Below are 16,583 nucleotides of genomic sequence, written 5' to 3' on the forward strand. Positions count from 1 at the left end.
AACCAAGAAACACTACACTATTTATTGACATAGTCATAAATAATTCTGATTGATGTGATAGCTGAGTGTATTGCTGTTAATTTACAGGAAGCTTCTACTTTGATTTATGTTTTTGTTTTATTACTACTGACCTTTGTGTGATCCCATTTTGTGAGAAAGTTCTTTGGATCAGAGTACTACAATATTGGTCTCTAAATGAACACTTCTACCGAGTTCATTTTCTGGCTAATTTGCATCCAAATGGCCCTATCTGAAACACTGATAACAGGCCTAAAGATAGTTTAAAGACCCAAATCTATGGAAGAAAGCTTATTAGAGTTCAGCGTGAAGAGTTGTATTATGCTAGGAGATCAAACTTCCCACATAACAATTTTCTAATCTATGTCTTTAAAGATATAAAACAGATTTTTAGGTTATTGCACAAATAGAATCTGAATACAATTTATGATAGTTAATAAATAAATACATAAAGAATGGAGAGGTTGAAATCTCTATTTGAGCACTTGCTATGTTTCAGATTTTACTAGGTGCTTACTCATGTTATTTCAATAACCTATTAGGTAAATGTTATCATGTACATTTTTAGATAAGAAAACTAAGGCTCAGAACTCTTACATAACCTGTCCCAAATTCCAAGCAGCAGCTTAACTCAGGTCTATCTGACTACAAAGCCCATGTCCTTGCCACTATCATATATATCCTTCAGTAAAACAATCTTTACATGAGGATCCTACAAATAATTACTAGGCAGATGCATTGAAAAGGGAGTCTCAGAACACGCAAAGTGCAATATAAACCTAGCGAGAGTCAGTGCTGAGCCTCAAGTAAAGGTAACTGGCAGGTAATTTCATAAAATGCATAGAAACATCCACCATGGATGATTCAGGTCTTTTAAAGTGGGTGTTTTAGATTAACTTTCTTCATTTGACTATGTAATATTATCCAAAAATGAATCAGTGCAGCATGCCAAGGTAATGATCGTGGTGGCACGATTAGTTATGGAAATGCTGCTTAATGAATACAGCAAGTGTTCGTGGCCACTGCCCTGGATCCTGCGTCTGCCTTGCTCCTTCTCAAGAAGCATCAGGATCAGAGTCACCGTGTCCTATGTCCGCAGGCTGTTGATGGAACAAATAAATGTGATGCTCGGAGGTCAAAGCCCTGCGATGTTAACACTACTCTTGCTTCTTTTCGAAATGTTCCCATAGCTAGATGTGAAAATGCCTAAGTTTTACAGAAGAAAGGTTTAAAATACAATATGATACCAAATAGAGGGTGCCCAAATAGTAGAATTCAAAAACTAACTTTTCATCTATTTCAGAAGAACATTAAACTTAACAAAGGGAAGCCTAGTACATCCTGAAGATTTTCAGAAATGGGTTTTCTTGAACTGGCAGATTAAAATCTACCAAAAAGTTATCCCTCTTGATACAATCCCTTACTATATTTAAAACACATGCTAAAATAAGATTCCTATTCAAAAATAACTATTCACAGGAAATATCTGGACATAAAGGGAATCTAGAATGTTCCCACAGATACTCTTGTTCAAAATACATATACACAGTCAAGAGGCATATTATATACATTTTTGCTTAAATGGAATATCTCAGAACTTGCACATTTCTGGGAAAAATGGATATCTTTTAATATATATATATATATATATATATATATAACCTTTATTTCAGTCCCTAAAATTTATGGCATTACCTCAACATTGCCTCTTCACAAGGAAAGTAAATAGACCCGAGATGACAGGCATGAGTTCAAAAAAGGAAAAAACAAAAAATAAACAGAGATAAACCAGTTATTTAGGCTTCTGTAGTCAAGTACTCAATTCATTTCCAGAACCTTTCATTTCACATCCAAGCAATATGATATCATGGAGTCAGTGCCAAATGAAGCACAAGTAAACGCGTTTTATGGCTGACTATTTAATCAAAATGTGCTTTACCTCAGAGAGTCATTAAGAGACATGATTAAGGAGGCTTTCCAGGAAAAAAAAAAAAAGCAAGAAATGTTAAAAGTGAAGAAATAGTAACTTTTACTAAACTGCAGATTGAGCAATGAGGGTTTGATGGGTTATCTGCACAGGTACTATGCCCGTGTCGTAGACATTAAATACTGAACCCCAAGAAGGCCTTTATTTCTGGGAGCTGACCAGATGGTGGTGGCAGCAATCTTGGAATATTATGTGATAAATAATTTATGGGATTCTGACAAAACTGTATTTTTTCATAGGATCATTTTTGGTCATTATCTGAGATGTAGAGGACTTTAGGGAACTGTTGCTAGAGCCCTTATACTATCTCCCAAACACGGTGTTGTCATCCACTAACACTGTTGGCTTATTACTTCTCTACAAAGCATGGAAAGCTAGTAGAAATAGCTTAGACAATCCCCCCCCAAAATCTCCCCTTAAATGGAAAACCCTATTGGAAGATAAAATGCACTCCTCTCCCCTTATTGTCACACTCGTAGGCATTTGGTAATAACTAATCTACAAAATTAACATAGTGAACTATTATTCCCTCAATAAGCCATCAAGTTCTTTTTTGAACTCAAGCTCCTAGATCCTGGCCTACTTCTGCTCTTTTATTGCAATTAGAGTAATTATCACATGCTGAAATCATTTTAGTTTGTTTTTCCCCCTCATTACCAAATTTTGGAGGGGGGTATGATCTGTCATATTAGATGGTGAGCCCATTAACACAACTATCTTCAATAGGATTCCTCAGTTCATTAATACCCAGTAACGTCATATATTCAGCACATTGTTGAAATAGCTTTGAGTCACTTAATATGATATAATAGTATAATGAACCCCTGAGACTCACCCCATGCTAAGTTCATCTAGAGAAAATATTTTTTCCCCTAATCTTTAAGCTTCCCTCCTAACTTCTTCCACTTCTATAGTATTGGAGATTCCATTGGAGATTCCATAAATCTCACTTATCCAACTCAGTGCTATTTCCCATGATATCAGAAAATGGGACAAGAACTCAGAATTTGTGTTGCCTGTCTCTGTGCCACCACCTCGCCCTCGACTTCCCATGTTGCAGTGAGGGATGCCGAATAGAAGATACAAATGACAGGGATCAAATATCTTTCACTGCTCTGCCTTCTACTTGTCTGCACTCTGCTCTGTACTCAAGAGATTGAGCTGCGTGGATCCCAGATGGGAGAGCTGCGGGAGAGGCTAGTGAAGACAGGGAGGGTATTTACTCCCCTGGGTTCTTCCTTGTAAAGTTACACTGGACTGGCTGTGTCCTTCCATGGCACATTGCTGCTTTCCCAAGGTGGCACAATCTGACATTTTCTTTCTGGGTTCTAGGAACCCCTCCCTTCCCTCCTCCCTTCAGTCTGTGCTAAACTTTCAGCTGCTACGAGCATCAAGGATGCTGCGCTATCCCTTGTGATTCCCCTATACTAATGGTTCTCACGCTTCAACACTTACCAGAACCACCCAAATAGCTTCTTAAAGCAGATTGCTGGCCCCCACCCTCAAGGTTTCAGGTTCAGTAGGTCTTGGGTGGGGCCTGAACATTTGCATTTCTGACAAGTTCTCAGGTAATGCTGATGATGCTAGTCTGGGACCACATTTGTGAATTGCTACTCTGTAGACAGCTTTATTTACCAGGAAAATAGGCAAATAGTGGATGGCAATAGCTGCCAAGAAACCACGCCCACAACTGCCAACAGCTGGTTTGGGAGGGATAATTAATAGGTCGGCTTGTATCACTTAGGTTCCCAACTGGAAACAGATGGCATGCCTCAAATAGGATAATTCCCTACAGCCAATCAGTGACTGTGCAAACCTCTCTAGGCCCTGGAGTTTTGTACTAAAGACCTAAGCTCACAGGTAAGAAATTGAACTCTCTACCCGGCTCCATGCACACTCACTAAAAACAGCTGACACAGCTCAGGTTACCAGGTTACATGCACCTACACACTAGTTTAAAGGCCCACGCAGGTATCCTAACTGGATGCCCTGCAACTTCTGGTTTTTTTTTTCCCCCAAGAGCACTTGCTGGTCTTGTCCTCTTCATCACACTAATTCATCTTTACTCAAAGCATGACTCTTGTGATTTTAAGTATCAAGGAAAGCTTTTTGGTGATGGATCAGACTTTTATCTTAGCAGCCCTATTTCCTTCCTGTGATCTATATCCCATTTCTCTACTACCCACTATAAGAGCTATCCTCACTTCAAAACATGTGCAGAGCGTTTTTCCTTTCCATTTCTATATTTGAGGTTATATCTATTCTTGCTAGCCTCCATTTCTTCAAATACTTGTCAAAGGGGTATTAAACTGACACACTGATAGTTTTCAGGTTACAGATAATCTCTATATGGCCCTGCCCAATCTTCCAGCATTCTCCTTTATTTTTTCTTTTAGTTTCTGTTTTGTTTGGGTATTAAATATTTTTAATAGTAATATATTTTAAAAGAACTTATATGAAATATTTTTCAGTTAAGCACAAAAGGAATACAAGCAACTAGGAACCCAGTCCCCATCTCAAGACTAGACAAGTCCCCCTACGTGTGTATATCTCCTCATCCCATCCAGCACCCTCTCAAGTAATCACTATCCTTCTAAGAAGTGAATGCGCTATATCTTATATTATATGCTATGTATTATTATATTTCCCTAAGCAGCATATTGTTTACCCTTGGTGGTTTTGAGCAAATTTTCTGCAATTTGTATTTCTCACTCCATATTATATTTCTAAGACTCATTCATATTGGTACATAACACATTCATTTTTTTTCCCTAGGTAAATTTCATAGTGTAAATATGGTATAAATTATGCATTTATTCTCCTGTTGCTGGACACTTGCATGTCTTCCAGTTTTTTATTATCATGATGCTGTGATTAATTTTCTTTTACATATTTCCTGGTGTACATGTTTTAGAATTCCTCTTATACTAATTCCTTGTATACTAAATTCCTCGTATACTAGTATTAGAATTCCTGGATTATAAAATACGTGCAGATTCATCTTTGCTAGGTCATGTCAAGTTGTTTTCCAAAGTATTGCACCAGTGTGCAATCCCACTAGTTTGGGATTAATATAAGAGTTGTGTAGATCAGCAGCCTCACCACCTCTGATATGATCAGACATCCTGATTTCTTGCCAATATGGTTTGTGCAAGAGGATATGACATTGAGGTTTTGACTTTCATTTCTCTAACAACTAATGAAATGAGTTATCTCTTTTTATACTCTCTGTTAATTAGTTTCTTAGGGTTGCTGTAACAAATTACTACTAGGTGGCTTAAAATAATCAAAATACATTCTCTCACAGTTCTGCAGTCCAGAAGTCCAAATTCAACGCTGTCCTCCCTCGGGAGGTTCTCAGAAGGACACCTTCCTGGCGTCTTCCAGCTTCGGGGGCTCCAGGCATCCTCTGGGTTGTGGCAGCATATCTCAACCTCTGCCTCTGTCTTCTGGTGGCCTTCTCCCCCAAGGGTCTCTCCCCTGAATGTGTCTGATAAGGATACTTGTCACTGGATTTAGGACCCGCCCGAATAATCCAGGATGGTCTCATTTCAAGATTCTTAATTTAGTTATATCTGCAAAGACCCTTTTTCCAAAAAAAAGGTTATTCATAGATTCTAGGGATGAGGGCATGTACATATATTTTGGGAGTACTGTCATTGAATTCACCACATGTACAATCACCATTCATATTTCTTCTTCCTGAAAGACAGATTCATGATTTTCCCCATTTTTCGATGGAATCTTTATCTATTTTTCTATTTAGTTTTTTTTCTTATTGATTTGTAAGACTTCTTTATATTAAAGATAGTCATTTTTAATCAATTATACTTGTTAAATGAATGCTTTCCCCAGTCTATGTATTTTTACCTTTTTAATGGTGTCTTTTGATAAACAGAGGTTCTTAATTTTTATGTAATTGAATTTGTCAATCTTTTATTTCATTTTTAGGACATTTTGTTTTACAAAGTAAATCCTTCCATAGTCTGAATAAGTTATTTTCTTATAATTTTTTCTAAATCTCTTGACAATTGCCCTTACAGCTTTACATCTTTAATTTATCAAGAAAAAAATTTGTGTATAGTGTGGAGTAAGGATGCAATTTTCCTTTTTCCCATGGATGAGGATAACCTGTTCTCCTTTATTCTGTGTTTATGGGTGTCTGGCACAGCTGCAGTTACCTTGCAGTACTGCCAGCTCGAGGGTGAAAGGCATGATCTGACATGCTGACGGGACATGCAGTCAACACTGAAGTGACAATTAGCTTTATTACAGAACACAATTCAACATATATCATTTAGAAAGAGTAAGAAAACCCAGATTAACCTCCCTGCTTTACTCACAGCGTGAAATACATGATACCCTACAGGCCCTAACATACAATTTTGTATATACTGAAGTCTATCTCTAGTCAAGTTTAGCTATAAACCCAGGTAACTTAGTGTGATTCTTTTTGCATTTTGAGTTGCATATTTGCCAAGTGACATCACTGAATAGAGTAGTGCCAAGAAGCCCTCAGGTTTTAACTCTCTCTCTCGCTCACCAGGTGGATGAATCAGCAGGGCCCGGTGTGGTTAAGAAAACCATGGGCAGAGTTGGTTCATTGCATATCTCTTCAATTAATCATGCAAATTAGCCAGTTGTGTGAGGCAGTCACTTGAATCTATAGTTACATGTCTGACAAATTGCACATGTACACACAAAAAGAAATCTATCTGGGGTCTCAGACAACACAGTTTTACACAACGCACTATTCTTTCTTAAACAAGGAAGGAAATAATTCTTTAACTCAATTCATCATTTTGGGACTTCATATGTAACACAAGTCTTGCTTTAGAAAAGTCACAATTGCAGAAGAAAACATGCCTATGATTTTTATGCACTGTGTTCTTTGACCCAGTTTGGGGACAGTCATGTATTGATTTAGAAAGTTAGAAAGTCTCTAGATCTGCTCTGTCAAAAATGATAGCCATTAGCCACATACAGCTATTTAAATTTAAATGAATTAAAATGAAATAAAATTAAAAATTCCATTTCTCATCTTGCACCAGCCACATGTCAGGCATCCAGTAGCTCTGTACAGGGGAGCGTAGATAGAACATTTCCATCAACACATAAAGCTTTCTGGACAGTGCTATTCTGCACATTTTCTTCCAGTCTATTTACAGGGTTCTACCATTCACATAATCCTTTATTTTTTGCCCAGTGTTTTCTCATCCTCACGATATTATTGATAAAAAATTATTATTCCAAATTTCTTTATCCATTGCTGAGCAACAGATTCCCTCACAAATTAAAACAATAAACACTTATTGTCTCACATAGTTGTGGGGTCAGGAGTCTGGGAGCAGCTTGGCTGGGTGATCTGACTCAGGTCCCTCACTAGGGTGCAGTCAAAATATCTGCTGGGGCTGCAGCCATCTGAAAGGTTGGCTGTGGCTGGGGATCCACTTTCAATCTCTCTCACGTGGCTGTCAGAAGAAGGCTTAAGTTCCTGATCACGTGGGCTTCTGGCTTTCCCCAGAGAGAATAATGTGAGAGAATAGGAAAGAGTAAGAGAGAGAGATAAAGAGAGAGAGAAAACCCAGTATCTTTTATAACTGCTATGATTTGAATATGTCCCCCAAAGTTCATGTGCTAGAAACATGATCCCCGATGTGGTGGTGTTGGGAAGGTGGGGCCTATTGAAAGGTGTTGGGGTCACAGGGGTACTTCCCTCATGAATGGATTAATGCTATTATTTTGGGAGTAGGTTTCTTAGAAAAGGACTAGTTCAACCTCTTCTTTCCCTCTCTCCTGCCCTCTCACCTTCCACCATGGGATGACAAAGAAGAGAAGGACCTTACCATATGCCAGTCCCCCAATCTTGGATTTCCTAGCCTCCAAAACCATGAACCAATAAATTTCTGTTCATTGTAAATTACCCAGTCTATGATATTCTGTTACAGCAGCACAAAATGGACTAAGACAATAACCTAATCTCAGCAGTGGCATCCATCCCTCCTGTATCAATCTATTAATACACAGATCCTGGTTGGGGAGAGATGGGAGGAGACTATACCAAGGTGTGAGTATCAAAAGTTGGGATCACTGAAGCTTTAGCTTGAAGTCTTAGCTAATCACAGCGAATCACATCGTCACTTAACAGGCCAAGTACTGCCACCCTCACACAGCCAGTGAAAGTGGGTGGCAGAATTCTAACCTCAGTCCTCTGACTTTTAGCTTCCATCTTCCACAGCCTTCATCCATTTAGGTACTACCCCAACCTCCTTGCACAATTTGACTTTTTAATAAACCAATGACACAGACTAATAATGTTTACCTGCAAAGGTTACAGTTAAGATTCAAAGGATCTCAGAAGCTTGATTAATAACAAATGTTCCTCTCCTCTTCTTTGCTTTTTCAGGAAAAAAAAAAAGCAATAATTATAAGAGAGTAGAAAGAAGAGAAAGCGTCTGCTACTGACAAAGGTTTTCTCCTTGACCACACTATAGTGGGGGGTGATCCTAAGCCCTCTAGGCCTTGACCTTGGTGTCTGTCGGACCTTCATGCCACTTGTAGCAAGAATCTTGTCAAATTGATTTAGACGGATTCCCCCACCCTTGATATCTGATCAAATTTCCACCATGCCCCAGGCGATATCTGATCACCCTGGCTTGCCTTCAGGAGAATCTTGTAGGTCGGTTTAGCCAGAACCCTCTTACCCCTCATGTCTCATCTTAGTGTAAATTCCAACCCCTCCCCCCTTAATGGACCCACTCTTGGCCAAGCGGACCCCAGAGAAACCTTAAAAACTGAGTTCCTGGTCATGACAGGACAGGAGGTCGGGCATGCCTGATTACACCCCCTTCTTTAGACACAACAGCTCACCAGGACTAATGGTAAAATACAGATCATAAGACTGACGGAACGGATTTTTTGTGGCAATAAGATACTGAATTGTTAACAGGACCTAAGGTCATGCCAGGCAAGGGTTAAGTCACGCACCCCTACACTTACAGAATGAACTCTGTTCTGACTGCCACAAGGTTTTCCTTTCTCTCTAACAGCTAAACAAGCACTGGCCTTGAGATAAACAATGTTGCAGCTCACCCACCATCAGATACTCACTAACCAAGGCCCTGTTCCACAGCCATAACTACCGCTGTGACGGGATAAAAGACTGATTTCAATAACTTTCTCCTGATAAGATGCCCACGGACCATGGACTGGTTCTGGCCAGTTTACAGAGGATGTGCACTTGCCTGTCTTCGTATCCTGAAAACGGCTAACTATAATACATTTAAATGTTAAGTCTCTACCCCTAGGTGGACATGGGGCACATGTAACATGCATATTTGCTTTTCATGCATGCCCATGACCCCTTCATGAATATCTGCAACTCCTCCGGGACCCTGTAGAATAGGTACACTTGGCAAATCCCTTCAGCATAAATTCCTGCCTCACCCCTCCTTCCCCGAAGTGCCTGCTACCGGCTTCTGCGGGAGGCTCTGCTTCCAGCCTGTCAGAATGGCCACCTTGCAGGCTGTGAACCTGTATAAAAAATAAAGCTCTCTTTTCCAAATTTATAAATCGTGTGATTTTTAAGTTAACATTAGTAATTTTCCATTCGCTGACCCCAACCCTGGTCTTTGGCTATAAATCCCCAATTTTCCCTGTTGTATTTGGAGTTGAGCCCAATCTCTCTCCCCTACTGTAAAACTCCACTGTGTATATATATATATATATATACACACACATATATATATATCCCTATAGATATCTCCCTCGTTCTGAATAAAGTGAGCCTTTCCCTTTTAACAAGTGGGGAATAATTTTTTCTTTAATACTACTGTAGAACAAATATCAACTGGAGGGGAAAAAAATAAGGGAAAGGTTACTTGTTTTTTGTCTTTAATACAGCTATCCACATAAGAGAAAAAACTTTTTGAAAATTGTTCATAGAGAAGGCAGGGTGGGGACAGAGGCAGGCTGCCTTCCCTCCTGAGCGTGCTAAACAACAGAGCCCACTTGCAGAGAATCTTATCCTCAACTGCTGCACAAGTCTTAATTTCTTTTTAAACGATTCTACTTCAAATAAAGGGCAAAGTGTGGATACAGTGGGCCATCGTGAATATAAGCTGATTCACTTTTTGACATGGCATCTGATGTTGGCAATTCGAGGTACAAATAAATTCAAATTCCAAATGACATGGATTTGCTGTCAATGGGTGTTTCCAGCTGACTGGTTTATCCTTCGGTAATTATTGGATATCTGGGTTTGTATAACATTTGCTGTAGATTCTAAGAAATTACTTCTGAGAGTTCCTTAAAAACAATATTGGAAAATATGCTAGAAAAGTTTTGGACACTGGAGAAGAAAAGAACAGCAGGAGTGGGGAAAGTCTTTCTATTGAACACATAAAATTTCATGTTCTTACTTTTGTCTGCCATTACGGTAAAAATCAGACAGTCTGCAAGAGTGAATCATTTTGTACCTAAAAACTTCTTTCTCACAGTTATGGACTGAATCGCCCCAAAATTCATATGTTGAAGCCCCAGCCCTCAATGTGACTGCATTTGGAGAAAGGATCTTTAAGGAGGTAATTAAGATTAAATGAGGCCTAAGGGTAGGGCCCTGGTCCAACAGGACTGGTGTCCTTACAGGAAGACACCAGAGCTTGCGCTGTCCCTGCAAGCACAAAGGAAGGGCCATGTGAGGCTACAGAGAGAACATGTCATCTACAAAGCAGGAAAAGGGGCCAGGCCACATCAGGAACAATGTTGGCACCTTGACCTTGGAATTGAAGAAGTGCAAATAAATACATTTCTGTTGTTTAAGCCATCAAGTCTGTGGTATTTTGTTATGGCAGCCCAAGCTGACTAATATCATCACCATTAAGGGAAAGCTTTAAGAATCCTTCAATCTTATCATTAGAATTGGTCCAAATTCATATTGATCAATGAGTTGAAGAAGTACAACAATTTATTTTTTCTTTTAAATAATTCCTAGTACATTTTATTTATTTATTTTTATTTTTTATTCATTTTTTGTTTTTTTAAAATTAAAAAAAAATTTTTTTTACTTATTTTTTAAATTTTATATTTTCCTTTCTCTCTCTTTTTTTCCCCCTACCATTACGAACATATAACTAGTACATTTTAAATGGGATTACCTAGTTGTAACAGATGACCTCAGCTGCAAGGAATACAAATGCAGACACTACTCAGATTAAATAATATAGTAACTTCTGCTCTCCTATAAAAAGAAACTTTGAGTTAGTGTGGCCTCCAGGGATGGTTGCTTCCATGTTGAGGACCTTCACCTGCCTTCCTTGGTTTAGGCCTCATTCCCAGCAAGCATGATCACCACGGCAGTGCCAGGCATGGCATCCTGACCTGACCACATCTGTAGAGACAGATAATGTCTCTTCTGGTTCTTTCTTAGGAGGGAGGAAATTTTTTTCCAGAAGCTGCCAACAAATGTCCTCTAACATTGCATAGGCTACAATTGATCCACATGCCCATGACAAAGGGTATAGAGCTACCATGATGGGTTTAGATAGATAATCTGTTAGAGAATGCATGTTGGGGAGCTACCGCAGTAACTCATTTCCCAAATGAGATCCTCTGAGTTTTTATAGAAGATTAGCTTTTGTGATCAAAAAATTCTACCAGGAAAAGAGATTGGATCTAATAGTATAAAAGTATAGATAGATAGAGGGAATACTGCTTTGTTGTCATATGTAAGAGCATAAATGGAGAAAAAGAATTGGAAAGATAAAAATAAAATTAGTAGTTCCAGACTAGGAAAGGAAAAGTGCAATATAAATTGAAATGCTGATCATGAAATCCTGTGGCATAGTTCTTATCAGAATTCACTGAGAATCATTGGTGTGTATTTTTCTGTGCAGCCCAAACAAGTTAAAAGCCATACAATGATTTTTGAATTGAAAAGGAATGTGTTTAAGAGTCAATATATCTACCTAGGAAAATGTGTAATCCGAACAAATCGGGGATGTATAACATACATATTCCTAAACACAATCAGTGATGTTCTCACTCTGTGATTGAAAGACCCCCTTTTAAACAATTATTTATCCAAACTCGTAGTTGCTAGAAAGGAGCACTTTTCTCCAGCCGTCATTTGATAGTTTTCTGCTCTCCTTCTTGGCTGATTCTTAAACCGAAACATTGCTGACCTTTAATGTAAAACTGTCATGGTTCATAACAGGCACGAATGAAGCGCAGGCTATAAAGAGCTAGTGTACTATAGCAGACAAGAATGTTGGCTTTGAGGACAGCCAGCCTTAGGTTTCAGTCCAAAAGGTAACCCAGTGTGAGTCATCTAATCTACCTTAAATCTCAGGTTCTCATCTGTAAAATGGGGGTAAGGTATTATTTACAAGTACCTTCTATGATGTGTGTAAGAATTACATGAGAATGCACAGAAAGAGGTTAAAACAGAGTCTACTGTTTTTACTGGCAATAAATAAACATTACTGGCTGGGCGCAGTGGCTCATGCCTATAATCCTAGCACTCTGGGAGGCTGAAGCAGGTAAATCGTTTGAGTTCAGGAGTTTGAGACCAGCCTGAGCAAGAGCAAGACACCATTTCTACCAAAAATAGAAAAAATTAGCCGGGCATGGTGGTACATGCCTGTAGTCCCAGCTACTCGGGAGGCTGAGGCAGAAGGATAGCTGGAGCCCACGAGTTTGAGGTTGCTGTGAGCTAGGCTGACACCACAGCACTCAATCTAGCCTGAGCAACAGAGTGAGACTCTGTCTCAAAAAAAAAAAAAAAAAAAAATGTTACTTACTACTGTTGGTTGTACAGAGCTTCACAGCTGAGATGGGAGTGGCTGGGTGAGATACAGTGGGTAAATTTGGGGAGAATAATGGTTGTCACAATTATTATCCTTCATTGGTATCTCTAGCAACCAGTGAGGTAGATTTTTGTATGTGTGCCCATTTTAGAGATCCACCTTTATAGAGGAAAGTGAGATTCCCAAAATTCAGTAATAAGCAAATACATTTCCATTCTATGTGTCAGCTCTTTCTATGACAATACTTCTATTGAGAACGTATTTTAGCAGTCAGTTGCTGGCTGGATGATTTGCTGCTTACTGTTGAAAAAGGCAGACCTGGAATCTTTTCAATCACTGAGCTTGGAAAGCATCACAAGAATTATATTTATCTTGCAAGATCTGTTCCCAAACTACTTGGGGATGTCGATCTTATACTTGTAGGGATAGAAAGTCTATAACCACCCCATTCCACTATGTATTTATCTGTGAAATAAAGGTATACTTTGTACTTTTTTTCTTAATGGTTAGCCATCAATAGGTGATTTATTATGCCATCAAATATTTTCCCAACTGACTGGTTACGGCATCTGGAATTTCACGATTAGAATAAAATTTTATTGTTAAGTTATAGTATAGCTTTAAGAAAGCCCTTGTTACAATGTACTGGGAAGGGAGGAGGAATATTAACATACTCATAGCCGTAGTTAAACACTACTGGTTCTTATCAGATTGACTGGTTGTCTGTTGAAATGGCCCCCTTGGAGAGTACAAACTGAGAAGAACAGTATTTGAATGCAAAGGGTAAAATAATTTTGAGCCATGGGGAGGTGGACAGGACTTCCTGTTGAGAGAGAGAGAGAGAAAGAGATATGCCAGGAGTCAGTCAAGCCTGTTCACAATTATTTAGTCCTAGGGCTATTCCTTAAAATGACTTGGAATTTTTTCCTGTTTTAAATTTATGATTTTCAATCGTTTTTTAGTACACAGCAAAGATGGAAAAAAGGCCATGTTAATATTTCTTTATCGCTAAACATACATAACTCATTAAATTTTGAGTCCTCTATAATTTCTCCTAGCATATTGTGGGTACTTGATAAATATTTGTGAATGAGTGAATCCTCCCATGATTCTAGGTTTCCCGCCCCCCCCCATGACTTTAGGAGTGATAATATAAAATGCATTGAAATTTTAATACTTGTAGTCATCCATGAACCAACAGCAAAGTTTTTAAAGGTCTGTAACAGTGTTGTCCAACAGAACTCTGTCATGATGAAAATGTTCTTCAATTTGCTGTGACCAATAGAGTAGCCATTAGCCACATGTGGATACTGAATACATGAAATGTAGTTAGTGAGGCTAAGGAACTGAATTTTAATTTAGTTTAAATGAAAATAGCCTCATGTGGCCAGTAGCTACCTAGTACATTGGACCGTGCAGGTCTAGAGATTTCGTTAAAAGTTTTCTGTCCCTCTCACTTTTAAAACTAGACATTTCGATGAATATCATCAATTGTTAAACATACGTTCTTCTTGTGTTTTTTCTTTTTAAAAATAGGAATAATTTGGTTTACCTATGACAACATTGAAGACTAGCGTAGCAAACCGAGTAACTTGCACAGCAGCCTCTCAGGGTGAATTTATGTGTGTCATTTTTAGGGCTTGTAATATGTAGTAAATTTCTAGTTGAAATAGTGAGAAATAAGAAGCCTGCTGGACTCAAGACAGGCTGGTCTTTCAGTTCAGTCTTCCTTTAGACTGCCTCCTCCCTCCTTGGGAATCTGGCACCTTCTGCTGCCACCTGAGCCTGCAGGGGCCTCTACGGACCCTTTCCCACCCCCAACCCCCACCACATCCTAGCTTCCTAGAGCCCGCCCCTCCCTTCCAAATCAAAATGTACCTAGAATCACTGGCGATCACTTGCTTTTCCCTTCCTGATTTATAGAAAAGAAAACTGAGACACTGCAAAGAAGGTGGGGGGAAGGTAAGAGAACTAATATTGATCAAGTACTTACTATATATTTGCTAGACACTTTATATGATGCCCAGTAAAAAATGTGCTGCCTGCCTATATAATTTTTTTGAATGGATAAACACATGAGTACATTTTTACCATGTGAAGCAGATATTATTCCCATATCACCGACGAGGATACTGAAATTTAGAGAAGTTATATGACTTCAAGGCTAAACACACATAACACTCCAATCGCTTCATCTACTTAAATCTTTTTCTCGCCTTACTGCTTAACTCCTTGCCGGGTTTCCAGTGTCTTCAGGGTTTTTGCTCCTTGACTATCAAAAAAGAATGACCAGCTAAACTGATGGATGGATTTACACTCATGGATGCAAATATATTGATAGCACCTGTCCTCAGCCCCCTTTTTCAGGGAGCTTTGAATTTTAATGCCAATCTTCTGAGGACAGTGTCAATTCACAGAAATGGCTCCCTCGGAATTTCATGCTGTTCAGCAGATATTTTATTTTGGTACTTTGGAGGCATTAGAAAATACTCCACAGCAGATATTTTCCTGGAGTCTGGATGCTTACATAAAGACGCCGCATTCAGTTATAAATTAAACTTCAACAGTGTTTGCGTGTATTTAAATACGTATTATTACGAAGAGTAGGCGATTGATTTATGTATTAGCCCCTATCTCTGTGGATGACTTGTAAGACACATTAGAAATTGGCTCCTCCCCCGTCTCTTCCCCCCACCCCTCGGAACCTTATCTGCTTCAGAGTACAGTCAAAGACACAGGAGCATTTGGAAGGAATTTGAAAATTAAAATATGGCTCTGTGATTTTCAACACAAAGACCACGAACAGCGCTGGCGCACAAGAAGTCCTTAAAATACATGGCACCCAGAAGTTGGAGGGCTACAAAGTACAAGTCGTCCAGGCCAGTCTGCAGAGACTGTTCATGCTTCCGCCCAGCAGAAAACCTGGCAGGCTGTACACGTCGCGACGAATTTCAGCTGCAGAAGAGGAAGAGCATCACCTGCAGTCCGAGGCGTGGGAAGCGCCGCGGGAGACGGGCTCGTAAGCCGGGGAGGCGCGCGCGGCGGGGCTCGGGGCGGCTCCGGTGCTGAGTGCGAGGAGCCCAGCGCTCCGGGGGCCGGGGACGTCGCCAGGGTGCGGGGGGACAGACGTCTCGCCGCAGAGAGCGCTGCGGCAGGGGAGCCCGCGGCAGCCTTCGCGCCCGCTGCCGCGACTGCCGGGGCGGCGGACCCCGCCGGAGAACCCGGTCTGCGCCGGGGACCCGGGGGCGAGGCGGGGCCCTGACGTCACCTCCCCTGCCCCCTCCTCCAAGAGGGAGGGAGTGGGGCAAAGAGGCAGTGATCCGCCGCCGCTACCGGCCGCAACTCCTCAACTCGGCGGCTCGCCGCCTGGACATGTCCTGACAAACTTGGCTTCCCCGCGGCCCCTCTGCAGCCCTCGCGCACTCTTTGCGCCTCCTTTTGGGGCTCAAGTTTCACCCGGGTCGGAAGCCTAGGGAGATGCGGCCGCCCGGGGCCGGGCTGCACGCGCGGATCGCACTCCGGCTGGGGATATGCTGAGGATCCGAGGGAGGCAAAGTTGGGACGTCGGGCACGGCTCTTAACACACATCCAGACCGCGTGGGGATTACTGAGCTGCCGGGGACTTTCGAGCGGAGCATCGCGGACTCGGCTGGACTGGTGAGTTCTTTGTTCCGTGCGTGCCTTTTCGTATTTAAGTTTAAACGTATATGAAATTACATGGGAGTGTTTGGCTCCAACCGAGAGCAGGAAAGCGTGTGCATCCTACAGGCTCT

The 16,583-nt window shown here is 40.5% G+C and overlaps 1 protein-coding gene across 3 annotated transcripts in view; it reads left to right on the forward strand.

The window, feature by feature from the left end:
- Positions 1–16,066: 16,066 nt before the first annotated feature.
- The window catches only part of FAT1 (FAT atypical cadherin 1), a 122,000-nt gene continuing 121,483 nt past the window's right edge, over positions 16,067–16,583 (forward strand). For 2 of the 3 annotated variants that reach the window (XM_076010651.1, XM_076010652.1), the window contains exon 1: positions 16,068–16,467. The gene's annotated coding sequence lies outside the window, so the exon portion shown is untranslated. Of the gene's footprint in view, positions 16,468–16,583 lie in introns of all 3 variants that reach the window. The other variant, XM_076010648.1, reaches the window with a different exon arrangement.

The sequence above is a fragment of the Microcebus murinus genome, chromosome 15 (genome assembly GCF_040939455.1).
Source record: "Microcebus murinus isolate Inina chromosome 15, M.murinus_Inina_mat1.0, whole genome shotgun sequence".
Lineage (NCBI taxonomy): Eukaryota > Metazoa > Chordata > Mammalia > Primates > Cheirogaleidae > Microcebus > Microcebus murinus.